Raw genomic sequence first — 15,656 nt, forward strand, 5'->3', positions numbered from 1 at the left:
AGGGAAAGAAATGTAATTGTGCAGTTCAACTTGAATAGAGAATCTTATAGCATGTTGTCCAAGTTTCCAATCTACTTTACTTTGTGATGCAACCTTTAGTAAAGAACTGTAACCACTGCTAAATAGGAAAACATTTCCATTTAGAACTTCATGCATACAAAAATGTAGTCAAAGAATATTTTTATCCAAGTATGCATTTCAGTGGCCTTTAGAGACATAATTGATGGCTAAGAGGAAAACTTCATTGTTAAGTGTTCAGAATAAATTATGTTGGTAAGTTATAAAGCACCAATAAGTACAACAAAAGGCCAAAGTCTTCTTTTTGAGGTAATGGATCCAAACCTTCAGTCTTCTCTTAGCCAAAAGAAAAGTCAAAACAGGTTTTGCTTAAAGTAGGCTAGACCCAATGCAAGTATATGCCTAGTAGCCTTTCTTGCTTTTTTACTGTGAACGATCCATCTGTCAAACTAAAAGAAAAATAGACTTCCTGTCCAATACATATACAAGTCATTGAATTATCTTTAGCAGTTGCCTTTTCACTGAACTGTGAGACAACTTAATTTGAAATTACTCTTTTTGGAAATTCTAAACCCTTGACACATTTCATTAGCCACAAAATGATTATAGGTATCTGTTAATTTGTTTGAAGACTTGGTAAACACTTGATACAAAGAGTTTTAAAGTCATCTAGTAGTTAGCAGAGATGGGAAGCTGTCTCCAGCCCTTAGTTTATTTACTTAGCACTTATTAAGCACCACTTCTGCATCTACCCAAAAAAGAAATATTTTAAGCAAACCGTAAAAGTGGGCTTGACCCTTTCATGGGCACATCATAAATCAATTGTTAAAGCAAGGGTGAAAACTCTGAAAGAGGTCAGAGGTGGAAGAGAGGTCATCCCAGAGAAGGGACAGTGTGAAAAACCACAAAGGGAGGAGCTTAGGAAAAGATAAATACAAAGGAAATTCTAGAAGCATTAATGCTGTAACAACCCTAACACACCAATAAAATCATAGCTATCAAAGTGCTGAGGCTATTGACAGATCAGTCCTAAATGTAGGGTTCTGTATATTGGATCAATGATGCCAGCTCATTTATCAAAAGGTGTTTTTAATAAAGGATTTGTCTTTTTTTATTTGAAAATGAATATAACAATTATATAAATTCAATATATTTGTCAAATTTTACCATTGCCTTGTCTTGACCTTGCTGCCATTGAAGTTAATGGGAGTTCATTTAGGTGACATTGTGATAATTTCTCTGGAGATGCTTAGATAGCATAGCAGTGAACATAGCATAAAAACATTTGGCCCCAGCCTGCAAAAAAGTAAATAACTTGATTCCTGTGAAGAGTCCCATTGACTTCAAAAAGATTAGAAGTGTGGCAAGTTACATATGCACATAACTGTCTGTAGGACTGGGTCATTGTATAGAGTGAGACAAACCATAGGGAGATTTTAAGTGAAGACAAGGTTCTGAATGTGTCTAGAAACAAACTAGTAGCAGCGATATGCATTACTATTTTGCCACCCTTGGTTTTGTTTCAAGTTGCTACATAAAGGATTGTACAGTTTCTCATCCTCATTAGGAAGTGGTTGCTTTAACATGTGAAATTGAAGGATTTGTCTGAATTTCTACTCATCCTATGTTTTTTGTGTCTGAATTTAGCTCTTCAGCATTTCAAAGAGCCCTATCCAAGCATTTGTTTCCTTCCAATGGACTAAAGTTTAAATTCCAAACAATTAAAGTTATTCAGATTTAAATGGGAAGATATCCCGATTGTTTTGTAAGTGCACAATTTATTAGTCATAATGACATTCCTTCACTTCCAGAAAAAACAAAGCCTGATTTATTTCCTAATAACAAAGACAAATGGTGAGTCTGTATGAAACTGCTTCCTTATTTTCAATGGGTCAGTGCCAGGCTGTAAGGTATCTCTGAATCCCCCTTCCCCTCCCTCTATCCCATGAGGCAATGATCTATCCAAAGTATGGCCAATCTATCAAGCATACCATATCTTGAACCATAATGAATACCAAATTACAGTACAGCTGATAGCTATTCATTTCATTCCTGTAGATCTATTCATTATATAACAGTGATCGCATTGACATACTAAGTTGCATCCATTTGGCTAATGCATATACCTTCATTGATGCTGCATTGTGATGTAAACAATACACTGCTCTTTCCTTATGTGAACCTATTTGAAAGCTGGGCTTTTTCAGTATTTTGAAGAGTTGTTATAGTGAATTCAGGAACAACAGGGTCTAATATAACTCGGGTTTAGGAAAGTTAGAATTATCATTTTTACTGTCTCCGATACAAAACTGTGCATAGGCACAGAGTTTTCTAATGGAAGCAATAATAGAAGTAATCTTTTGGGGGGTTTGGGGTATAATAATGTCATTTCATAGATGAATTTATTCTAAAAATAAATAATTGAGTATAATTCTTCTTGGGGGGGCAGAAATTATTATTTTTTTTAATCAGTTATTTTTTTAAATTAAAGATGAAGGAAAAGTAGTTACTTAGGTGGGAGTTTTTCCAAAATGCCCAGTGTTGGCCTAATTTTTGTCCCAGTGGCATCTCTGATGAAACTACCCAACTTCAGTAGGCTGATGCTAAACACTTTTAGAAATCCTTAACCCCAACCTTCTCCACCTGATCAACAAGTTTGATAAGACACAGGTATTGTCCATCCTGGGGCAATTGGACCAGCCAATATCACACATTTCAGCTAAGTTAACCAGCTTCAAATTCATGCTGGTTAGTTCTATGAGTGGATATTAAATATATTAACTAGGGCTGCAACCTCCAAATTAGGACTTCCCAGGTCTCTGAATCCTGCAAACTGTAGAGCAAGAGGAGCAGGGGATAGATCAGTTTGTATAGGCCTGCATAAATATTCTTTCCTTCAGCAACCATGATGTACCACTGTGAGATACAGGATACTGGTCTACTCTAGATGTCCCTGTGATCTGACCCAGTATGACTTTTCTTATGTTCTTTTGAGCTATTTCAAAAGATACCCTAATGATGAGGGCTTCATATTTTTATGTTTCTTAACTGAGGCACTTTTCCTTCTTCTTTCCCTTCCCAAGTAGAGGCTGCCTTTGAAGACTTGAAAATTTCAACCAGCTGCAAAAGCTATTTAATGAAGAACTTTCTGTGAGACCAGGAACAGAACTTGGATTTCCTTTCCATGCAGGGTGCTCTGAAGAGCGCTGAACATCAGCAACTCCCACTGAAATCAAGGAAAGCTGTGGGTGATCAGAATTGTGTATGATGTGCTGGAAATGTTGGAGTGGGATTTTTTTTTAAGTGCTTAAGTAACTCAGAAACACATTGGGCATTCAGCATCAATAGGGCTGATACTCCTGTCAGTCATTTATGTAACTTTGAAGTTCCAGCATCTAATGTGGAATGATGGTATCATTTAGGACACATGAACTCTAGCATAAGTAAAAAGCCCACAACTCCCACAGTGGCTCCTACAGGTGCAAAGTGCTTGTGTAGCTTACATCTTTGAGGAAGCAGGAGTAAATCAAGCCCATATATTAAAACTCTTTTCTCATGTGTGTGTGTTCCGGCATGTATTTGAACGATCTTTTCCAAAACATAAAATATTCTAAATCACTAGGTTTCCCACACACATTCATGTGGTTAAAAATCATTTCCACGCTAATTATCTTAATATGATGTGTAAATTTTAAGGGGTTTGATTGGGGTAGGGGGCAGGCAGGGAGGGGTTGAAATGCAAAGGGATTAATACATTTTTCCTCTCTCTACTTTCATACATTTGTGAGTTTACATATATAAGTAAGCCCCCACTCTGAAGCCAAGTTACTTGTCCTCCTTCCTGAGATTCCTGTAGCATTCTCAAATAGCTTTAGAGGAATGTTTCATTCGTCCAGTGGGAGTTCGACTGTTGTGACGACAGCGGCTGCTGGGGGAAGGGTGGGGAAGTATTTTTGGCACTACAGCCAAGTCCATTAAAACAAGTTATCTCCAGATGTTGGAAAACCATCTGGGTGGAAGAATAATTTCCTATTTAGTATAGTTACTAGGGATAGGCACATTCATTTTGCCTAAGTGGACTCAAACACCATAGGTTTGAAAATTCGAGTCAAATCCGCATGTTATTTGTTATTTTGAGCATCCCGGTAATGGGAGCAGATAGTTATCTGTAGCAGGCTAGCAAAATACCTTTGAAAAGATAGGCTCTAAAATGGATCAAAATGAAAAACAAAGACAGAGAAACTGAAATAAATATCAGGGAGGAAAGGAGAAAAAGACATTCAGAATTTAAGACAGAATTATGCGGGATTATTCTTTTATTATGGCCCACACACTTTATCTTAATAGAAAAGGAGTTTAAGAAAAATAGGGCATCTTACCAAAAAGTTACCAAAAGTTTTATATTTTGAGAACAATAAATTTTGAACTCTAGCTGAAGGGGAGAAAAGATGACAGAAGTTCAATGTGGGATATATACCCTGCATGCCAAAGACTCCATCTCTGTGGGGACTTTCTTAATCTAGTAGAGAGGAATAGGGGTTAGGTAGGCACATTTGCAACTAAACAGATCTACCATCTTTCTGAATAGGCCTCTGGGGAGCAACTGTATTGGAGTTTTCTTCAGCAAAGTTCCTGTACTGAAGACTGATGAGGAGGACAGAGTTCACTTTTTTCCTCCTTGCCAGATAACTGCATAATTGTCTTAACATGTTGAGGCAGATTACATGGAAAAGTACAGAGCCTTTATAAAGGAACTGATATGAAATAGTCAGTCCCCATTCTGCATCAGCTTTGGCTTTTCCAACCTGATAATATTTCACTTGTGTGGAAGGGTCCTGACTTAGGTTTAGGGAAGGCTGTAACATTAAATCAATGCTAAATAATCACTGTATAGAATCAGAAAACTTTAGCATTGGAGAGTTTGACTAAACTGAGAATTAGATTTGAAAATTATGGACAAATGGTATTTTGTAGCAGCACATTTTGCTTGCATATCTTATTCATAAACATGAGTGCAAACACATCCAGTGAGATTTTCCAGCTTAGTTTAAAGGGGAAAAAGTGGAGCACAAAGCTGATCATGCGCAAGTCTTTATTTTTTAACATGATGATCTACTTTTGAGAAAAACAGGCAGGAGGAAAAACTTCCTCTGGGTGGAACAATGTTTTTAAAAGTATCTCACAGAGCAGAAAGTCTGCTCCAGACATTTTGTGTGTTTTCAGAAGTCTCTCAAATGAGGTGCAATATGGGTAATGCACATTTCACAGTTTTAAGCATATTTAATACAATGTTTTTACAACAGCTGTTGCTTTCACAGAACTTTGGGCCTGCTGTGTAAATGCATCATGGGGAAAATACTCAGTTGTCGTGGATCCAGCCTTTACACACAGTCCTTTTTCCCAGTGAGCTGGTGTCAGCTTTCAGCCTCAGTCACATTCCAGTCTGGCTGTCAGGATCATGGCCTACACTCAGACTTCATTACCAGCCCTGATGAAGGACAGCTTTGGAATCTGGGGCAATTATCAGGGCTCTGAATGACCAGTTTCCATCAACACACCTGATGAGAAAATGGCAAAATTAGGTCTGAAGGGGGAAAATATTAATCAAGTTTTCCTGACATCCAACATTTTACTCTTTTTTGTTGAACTGCATACAGAGCCAGGTGTCTTTCTCCTGCTAAATTTAGACCAATTTATTGTCTTAGCTGAGGAGTGTTACATTACAGCTGACATTTGGAAGACTATTCAAGGTATCATGTGACAAATGCCTGCTGTTAAAGGGCTAGTGAAACTTCTCTTGTCTTTGGAAGAAAGATAACACTACTTGAGGGTCTGATCCTGCCAGAACTACCAACAACAGTACTTACTGCCATAAATTGTCTTACTGACTACTCAGAACAGTAAGCATTGCCCTCATTGCTATTGCTTTCAGATACAGCCTTAGAATTTATTCGGATACTCAGTGTTTAATTGTTTTTAATATATTTGTGGGAATAGGGGAATGATATTAAAAACACATCATTTTTCAACTCCTTTTTCCATAGAGAAATCAGATTCAAATATGTGCAATCAACTCCAGAACAAAAAGATTATGTCAACATGCAAACTTCAATACAGTGCTCTAATGTCATAGTAAGTGTGCCTGATCTTGCAAGAACCCCTAACTTCGGTAGAAGTTGGGAGCACTCAACACCTCCCAGGAAACAGCATCTTGTAGGATCTGGTCCCCAGATTTTACAATGGTTTTTTTCAGTCTAATAATAAGACATTAGGGTGTAGGGTGGCTTGGAGGAGGGAGCAGAGAGGAGCTTTCAGAGGCTGAGCCAGCAGGTGACATCAGTGTGAGGAAGGCACCAGGCTTTGCTTAAATAGCAGTAGTGTAATTGGAAGGAGGGGTGAGATTGGGGCAGTAGCCTCAGGCACTGCCTCTGTGTGGGAAGGGAAAGGGAGGGAAAGTGCAAAAGTAGCTGTGCAGCAGCAGTGGCTGATTGCACCACTACAATCAGTGTGGGAAGAGCTGGTGCTCTCCCAGGTGCTGCACAGCTGCCTTAGGTACAAAGCTGCAGTGCTACACGTCTGCAAAGCAGAAAGGTGAGTTTAGCCAGAACCCAGCAACACCAGAACCAGAGATCAGACCAGCAAACAGTGGAGTTTGAGTGCAACTCCTGCTTGGGAGAGGAGCAAGAAGCTGGAGTTGCCTGGGGAGAGTGTTTGAGAGTGCTGGTGAATGGAGAGGTCTGCCTGCTTGCACGGTTCTGGTGGCCTGCATGTCCCTGTCAGAGATAGCCAGGTGTGCTTTTGGTGTAAGAGGTGCCTCCTGGTGGGTTCTTTCAGAAACCAGGTAAAGGATCTACAGGAGGCAATTGAAAGGCTCAGAAGCATCCCTGAGCACAAGGCCTTAACTGACTCAATGTATAGACATTCAGCATTATGGAAGAGGGACAGCTACAGACAGCACAGGCAAAGAAGATGTGCAGATACTCTGGCAGCTGGCAACTTATCACCTCTGGCAGCCAGCAGCACACATCTGCCTAACCTGTGGGTGACCAGCTGAAGAACAGGTGTGAAATCATGGTACTGGTTGAGAAGCAGCGTAATCCAGTGGCAGGAGAGGCTAAACCATGCACCCTGAGGGGGTGGGAGGATTAAGACCACTGCTGCCAAGAGGAAATGACAAGTGGTGGTGGTGCTAAGGAACTCATTGTGGGGCAGAGAGGCATCTGTCTGCCAGCCTGACCCATTAGCTTAAGAGGTCTTCTTTCTGCCAGAAACCTGCATCTGAAATGTCACAGAAATGCTGTAAAGATTCATCTGGCCCTCTGACTACTAATGCATGCTGTTCATCCATGTGGGCACTAATGATTCTGCCATGGGTGACTTGGATCAGGTCAAAAGTGACAACATGGCTCTGGGTGCAAGTGTGAAAGGGATGGGGGCCTAGATGGTATTATCAAAGAGTCTTCCAGTCAAGGTTTAAGGTAGGAGCAGATCATCTATGCAGCCACATGTTGATCCCCAGAATGCGTGTCACCAGCAGGGCTTTGGCTTCTTTGACTATGGTGTGGCATTCCAAAATGGTCTATTGGGATGAGATGGGGTTCATGTGATGAAGAGGGGGAATAGTGGCTTTGTGTACAGGCTCGTTAACCTAATGAGGAGGGCTTTAAACCTGGTTCACTGGGGGATGGAGCCAAAAAAGGATTCTACAAGCATATCAAGAAGGGAAAAAATCCCAAAGAAACAATAGGTCTCTTATGAAATGCAGAAGGCAATCTAGTTATGGGTGATGTAGACAAGGCTGAAGTATTTAAAGGCTTTTTTACTTCATTTTTAATGAATAAGGTCAGCTACGAATCAGCAACAAAGATAAGGAAGGAGACAAGCAGTCTAGAGTAGTAGAAGAACAGATTAGGTATTAGAGAAGCTAGTTGTTTTGAAGTCAGCAGGGTGAGATGGAATACACTGAAGGGAACTGAAGGAATTGGCTGAAGTAATTTCAGGGCTATAGGCTATCCTCTTTGAGAACTCATGGAGGTCAGTTTAGCTCCTAGATGACTGGAAAAGGGCACATATAGTGCTCATCTTTAAGAAAGGGAAGAAGCAGAATCTGGGAAAATACAAACCAGTCAGTCTGACACTGACACCTGGAAAGATTATGGATCAGGTCCTCAAGGAATTTCTTCTGAAGTACCTAAAGGAGAACAAGGTGATCAGAAACAGCCAGCAAGGATTCATCAAGAGCAAGTCATGCTTGACCAAACTAATTTCCCTCTGAAATAAGTTAGCAGGCTTGATGGATTGGGGGGAGCATTGTATGTAATATACCTTGGTTTCAGCAAGGCCTTTGATACTGTCTGTCCCAACATTCTCATTAACACACTAAGGAAATATAAACTAGACAAAAATACTGTAAGGTGGATATATAACTGGTTGGATCATTGTGCTCAGCAAGTAGTAATCAATGGCTCAAAATCTAGTTGGGAAGAGGTATCAAATGGGGTTCCCCAAGGAACTGGGTCCGCTGCTACTGTTTAATATCTTCATTAATTATTTGGACAATGGCATTGAGGGCATGCTTGCAGATAACACCAAGTTGGGTGAAGCTGTGGACACTGGAGAGTATGGCTAAGATTCAGATGACCTGGATAAACTGGGGAAATAGTCCAGAATCAATCAGATGAAATTGAACAATGAAATAAGTATATAAGGGATGTACATCAGGATCTGGGGGAATGCCTGTTCACCAGAGCACCTCATGGGATGACAAGGTCAAATGATCACAAACTCCTCCAAGACCGTTTCAGGCTGGACATAAGGAAGAACTTCTTTACTGTCTGAGCCCCCAAGTCCTGGAACAGACTGCTGTCAGAGGTGGTGCAAGCACCTACTCTGGACTCCTTTAAAGAGTCAATTGGATGTTTATCTTGCTGGGATCCTGTGACCCCAGCTGACTTCCTGCCCCTGGGGCAGGGGGCTGGACTCGATGATCTTCCACGGTCCCTTCCAGTCCTAATATCTATGAAATCTATGAAAAGTGTGAAGTCCTGCACTTAGGTCAGAATAATTGCATACACAAATACAAACTGGAGAATGATTGGCTAAGCTGCAGTACTGCAGAGAAGGATCTGGAGGTTACGATAGATCATAAGCTGAATAGAAGTCAACAGTGTGCTCTTGTTCCAAAAAAAAGGCCAATAGCATGCTAGGTTGTATTAACATAAATGTCACTTGTAAAGCAGAGGAAGTGATTCTTCTGCTCTGGTTGGCACTGGTTAACCTCACCTGGAGTACTGTGTCCAGTTTTGTGCTCCACACTTTAAGAAGTTTGTGGACAGATGGTGAAGAGTCTAGCAGAAAGTGACAAAAATTACAAGAGGCCTGAGGAGCATGATTTATGAGTAAAGACTGAAAGAACTGGGGTTATTTAGTCCAGAGAAGACCGAAGCGAGATTTGATAACAGTCTGCAAATACCTGAAATGAGATTATAAAGAGAATGGTGATAGATTTTTCTCTATGGCTATGGAGGATAGGACTTCGAGCAATGGCTTCAAACAGCAGCAGAAGAAATTTAGGTTGGAGATTAGGAAAAAAATAAACTTTGACTGAGAAATGGTCATACATTGGAACAAACTTAGGGGAACCTGGAAATTTTCAAGAGCAGGTTAGATAGACACTTGGCTGGGATGGTTTAGTCAGGGATGATCCTTCCTTGAGTAGGGGGCTGGCCTAGATGACCTACTAAAGTCCCTTCCTGTCCTATTATCGTATGCTCGTAAGTAGCACTTAATTTTCAATCCAAAATGCCTTGATTTAAGCCCAAATTCAGAAAAAAAAATTATATTTTGGAAAGCACTTCTGTACGTTTAAAATCCCTTGACTTCAATACTTAATTTAAGCACATACTTGCATGATTTCCTGAGTCTGAGCCCAACAGATGAGCTGAATCACTTTTCAACAGCATTTGTTGAGTGAAATGCTATATACTGGGTGCATCTACATGTGCACATTTACTGCGCAGTAACCTAAATTATTACACAGTACAGGCTCATGTCTACACATGCACACCTATACTGCACAGTAACTATGGTGACTTATGCAGACTTGGGTGTAAATTTGACACCTGCATCATGCAGGTATCAAATTTATGCCCAATCAGTTACTGCGCAGTAATGCATGTGTAGACTCCTTACTGCACAGTAACACTGTGTGTATGGATGAACCTGAGACTAACTTTTGCCCCAAGTAAAACCACACACAGCGTTAATGCACTTTAATGCCTGCACATGTAAATGCTGGCCTATTTCTGCTTACTGCACAGTAACACCCTTAGGGTATCTATAATGTGCTCTGGGGGTTGCATTTTAATTAGAGCGGATCTTGGGAGCCGCTCTAAGTAAAACACCTGCAGCATCTTATGTATTCAGTGTCTCACATTTCAAAATGGCAGCAGGGGTGCTTTAACTAAACTCATTCAATAAGCTTTAGTTAAAGAGCACCTGCTGCCATTTTGAAACATGGGGATGCTGAATACATGAGAAGCAGCAGCACGCTAGAGCCTTCTAATCAGAACACGTTGGAGCATGTGTAAAATTGCCCTTAGGTTCTTGTCAGTTTCCTGTGCCTAACATTTATAACATATTAGATGTTAAAGATGAAAAAATTGTTCCTGACCCCAGCATTATTGGCAAATTTTAGTCTATATGTTCTTTGATCCTGGAAGGTACAAATGACAGTATTGGCAGCTATTTTACTTTTCAATTGTTCATGTCTTCAGCAGCACATCTAGAAGTTAGGAACTGTCAACACAGAGAGCTGCAAATTCAATTTCAGAATTAACATATTATGCAACTATTCTGCATCTGAGTTTCACAGTATATTACAAAGGGAAGTGAGAGCTTTCAAGGGACCGTCTAGTGCCTAACTCATTAGGGTTAGGATTCCTGACTAGGGTGCCCCTGGGCTGCTATGAAATTCTTTTAAGGGTGCCACTTAATATTAGCAATGCTAGATGCTACGATTCGTAAGATAAAACCAGAGATTTCAAACAGGAATCCATAGGGTCAATAACATTTCGACTTGTTGCGAGCTTTCTGAGTTCACTGAAATAGAAGAATTGCTCTGTTATTTTTCTGTAGTCAAAAAAGAGTGAAAGCTAAAAGCTGGCATTGTCTAAAGTGTGCCTTGTGTCTAACAAGGTTGAGAACCATTGGTCTAACTGTTTTGATTTTGGTATTTCTTGTGAAAGGAGTTATCCTTATGTGAATTCAAACAAAAAAACATTTTTGTGCAATATTTTCCTCCAGTCAGGAACAAAACAATGTATCCTATATTTCCAGACAGCCCTAAAGAACCCAGCTGAAATTTCAGAGACTAAGTATTCACCAACAAAATCAATAACAGACCGAGAATTATTCACTAACTGTTTTATTTGCTCAGCTATCCATATTATATTTCAAAATTTACTTGGATTGTGATACCTGAAATGTTATCCCAAGCATTTGAATTTTTTCCACTATAAATGTAGTTAAAGATGAACTCGCCCTGTTATTTAAAAGTAGAATATCTGATAGAATTGGACTACTGGAACTTTAAAATGACCTAGCCTAAAATGAGAATGAAACTCTTGTTATATCTTGCACCTGTGTTCATTTTCTTATTGCTTCAGTGATGTCACGGATTCTTAAAATTCTGTAATAAAGTCCTGCAGGATCATTTACTTCATTTGGCATGAGACTATTACACTAGTTTACGCTCAACCAATCTTTTTTCTGTTCCCACTTCGGTTCCTTCACTCTGAACTGCAGGATGAAAAATGAGAGTATTTAGATCTTGAATATTAAACCATAACTAACCACTATTAAATCAATTTTCATTCCTCCCCAGCTAAAATGTCAAAGTAGAAAGATTTACATTTCTAGCATGTTGCATAGTAAGAGTTTTTAAGCTGCAATTTAATGAATATAATGTTCTTATTTATTGTTATGCTATTATTTGAAATGTCAAGTAAATATTCTTAGGGGATTTGGTTGTAGCTGTGTTGGTCTAAGGACATAGGTAGACAAGTTTCTTTGGATAAATGTAATATCTTTTATTAGACCAACTAAATAGTTAGAAAAATTGTTCTTTGCAAGCTTTCAGGCACAAGCACCCTTCTTCAGGCATAGGGAGAGTCTGCTGGTGTTTTGTGTTCTGCTGGATGGAATAGAAGCCAATATGCAAAATGCAGGTGTGTGAAAATACAAGTGTGTGGCAGTGAGGATCAGATAAACAATTAAGATAAATATTCTGATTTTTAAAATTAAATATGATTTTAGAATCTCTTCAGCTTCATGGCTAGGATTTGGCAAACAGTCTGAAAGGAAATATGAACTTAGCTAAACCAGTCTGTCGGGTTGAAGCCACACTGGATGACACTGGTACAATGTTGCGTTGGGAAGTTTTCTTGCATTTAAAGAGTTTTGTCGTGATGTTATCTCACCACGTAGTGATGAAAATGACATTACATCATGTCCTGGAAAGGGAAGGTGGCTAGTTTATTCCCACAGATGCTATAGGAGTATCCTGCTGTCCAAAACCTAATTGCAAGAGCATTAACAGGAAGCTGCATTTTATTCGGAGTTTGCTGAATTTTGTGCTCAAGAGCAAAACTTCAACTCCAACATAGATTTTTAGATAGGCTTTTTCTCCAACGGGAACTATTAGATCAGATGCTGAGTCAGATAACCACTGAATAATTATAACTGAGAATGTGGTCTGCAGTCTGTCCTGACTTCTCCTCCAGTGCCATCCAGTGACATGCCAACATGTCTTCAAGCCTTTACATACCAATGGAAATGCTCTCATGAACGTCTCTAATGACCTAGCTAAAAGCTCAGAACCATTATTCTTTCCTATCCTCCTTAACCTGTTGACCACCACTGACACTATAAACTAGTTTCATCTTGAACCTTTTTCCTCTGCTGGCTTCCATGATTTTGTCCCCTTCTGGTTCTCCTCCTACCTCTCTAATCTCTCTTTCATTCTGTTATTTGAAAGATACTCCTTATCCTCCTTCTGGATCTGGTCGTAGTCCAGAGGGCTGTATTCCCTTTTCCTCCCTCTACATCTTATCTCTAGATAGTTTCATCCATCAATGCTCACTTACCAACTCTATGCTGAAAGCACACTGATCTACCCCTTTGTATCAGACCTGTCTTCCTCATTCTGTTCAAAGGAAAATTTGAGCATATTTCTCTGAGATGCATAGCTGTCAGTGTGGGGCTAAAAAACAGCTTTACATTTTCAACCCCTCCAAGGTTCCTTTTTTTGATTGTTGTGTGCAAATGTGAACATCACCTGTCACTCAGATTCATAGCTTAGGCATCACCTTCGGCTTAAACCTCTCTTTATATCCTTATATCCTAGCTATATTCTAAAGTATTGCCGACTACTTCTCTGTAACACCTTAAAGACATGGCCTTTCCTATGCATCTATATAGATATTATTCTCATTCAGGTTCTTTCCATCTCATCTTGCTTACCACTCATGCTGTCGAACATTGTCTCACTGTTTCCTTTGTATTTCCCTATCTATCAGTTAGCCTCTACATATTGGTACTTTTCTGATACTCAAGATTATAAGCTTTCTGCAGCAATGGCCATCATTGTTTCTCTGTTGGTATAGCATGTAACACAATGGTATTCCCTGGTCAGTGACTGCGGGTTCTAGGTGCTATGATAATACGAACAATAAATACTTTGTGCTTAATGCCCTGGGCTTACTTTCCAGTTTTCTCAAAATCTCTCTTCCTTTGTTTTTAAATTTGGGAAACAGCACTGAAAAGCCTCTTCCTCAGTTCCTTTTCTAGGATTTTTTTCATCCCCTGGGCCCCAATGCTAGGCATAGGAAATTGTCCAAGTTTAAATGTAGCTCAGTCTGATAAGTTCCCCCTTTTTATAAGCCAAGGCATACCAGTGATTGAGTAGGTGACAGGTTTTCTTCATAGTCAATATTAAAATAGTTCCTGAGCTCAGTCTTGAGGGAAGAGCTAAAGGCCACTTTTCTGCAGAGGCAAAGTGTTAAGCCCAGCTGCTTCAGCTGTATTCTATCCATTAACTATATTCTGTCCACCTCTCTTCTCTTTGCCATATCAGCTGAGTATACTGTTCTCTACTTCTGGCCCTAAACTTGGTGTAGTTTGGGTATATATTGTTATGCAGCTGCTACATTTCACCACAGCTATATTAATCAGTTCAGTAGCTAGTTAATACATATAAAGAGGCATTTTTTAGATCCTTTGACATAAAAAGCACAATTATGTAAATTATCATAATTTTTACAATTCTTCTTTACCCAAGGGTTTTCTAAAGTATTAAACTTTTCCTCTTAACACTCTGACATGGTAAACAAATTAACCAATTATTTTAGAGAGTAATCAGCTGCCTAAGGTTAGATCCACAAGACCAATTTTGACACTATATTTTTTATCACAGTGCTGGCAGGAGGACATAAAACCTTGTGCACTGTTATTTAGCAGACTCGAAATGATCTCTTAGAACTGCTGGAAATTTCCAAGAAATGCATCTAATATCCAGATCATCTCTTCCATCCCATAGTTTCCACTGCATGGGAAAAGGTAAACCATGGAAGTTGCTAACTAGGAACCATCTGATTTCAACAAGACTTTGTGAATGGTTTTGTTTAACCCCAAATGTCAAATTTTGGTCAATCAGCTATTCACCCTCCAAAATCTTCACCTATCTCCAATTGCATTGTGCTTTAAAGGCCCAGAAAGCAATACCAACTCAAGTTAAATACCCCTTTAAAGAGGGACTCTTGCTAGAGTAAGAGCTGTAGGACATGGGGAAAGGAAGAAATATGAGAACTGTATTTTGCTGAAAGTTCTTTCTGAAGAAAATGCAGGCAAGGACTTCTTTTCTGCAGGCCATTCCTGTGATCATGGAAGAGATGTTCCAGTATTATTTTCCAAATCAAGGAAATAATGCATTTGAATGTTTTAGTGTGAATGCTGAAAAAATAAAATTCATTTTCCAGCCTCCCTAGGTTCACTAGAAAGCAGCTAGAGAAGTTTAATACTTGCTTTCACTATTTATTTAGATTTTTTTTCTTGAAACACATTTCTTTCTTTTCTGAGTCACCTCATGATCAGAGTTCAGAAAAGGAAAGCTCTTATCACATGATTATGGAGTCTGAGTCAAGCATGCAAATCAAGTATTGAAACACCTAGATGGTATCTGTATACATCTACCAGACTGTGAGCTTTATTCTGCCATGGTTTATACATCATTCAACTCTCGTGACTTCAGTGTGATTGTATGGAGTATATCTTAGGATAGAATTTAGACTTCTGGAGCAGATTCAGCTCGTGTACATCAAGATACAATTCCACTGAAGGCAACAGTGCAGCTTCAGTGCTAGAAGTAATGGAGGGCAGGCTTGAGAAAATACAGAGTTGGTGGGTTACTGGCATTCTAGCCTTTGTCCTCTGGACTTGTTCTGATCAAAGTTAGATGGCATAGTTGACTAAACTATGAAGACTGTATGACAACATCACCCCAACCCTTGCCTTACTAAGGTAAGTATACCCCTCACAGTGGATAATTTTAAGTAAAGCCTTTATGAGAGTACGTCGGCATT

At 39.4% G+C, this 15,656-nt stretch overlaps 1 long non-coding RNA gene across 1 annotated transcript in view; it reads right to left on the minus strand.

The window, feature by feature from the left end:
- Positions 1-5,106: 5,106 nt before the first annotated feature.
- LOC106721886 overlaps positions 5,107-15,656 on the minus strand; it is a 55,513-nt gene continuing 44,963 nt past the window's right edge. Inside the window, exon 5 of the long non-coding RNA XR_001357606.1 lies at positions 5,107-5,576. This is a non-coding gene — a long non-coding RNA (uncharacterized LOC106721886). The remainder of the gene's footprint in view (positions 5,577-15,656) is intronic.

This window comes from Alligator sinensis, unplaced genomic scaffold (genome assembly GCF_000455745.1).
Source record: "Alligator sinensis unplaced genomic scaffold, ASM45574v1 scaffold240_1, whole genome shotgun sequence".
Classification (NCBI taxonomy): Eukaryota; Metazoa; Chordata; order Crocodylia; family Alligatoridae; genus Alligator; species Alligator sinensis.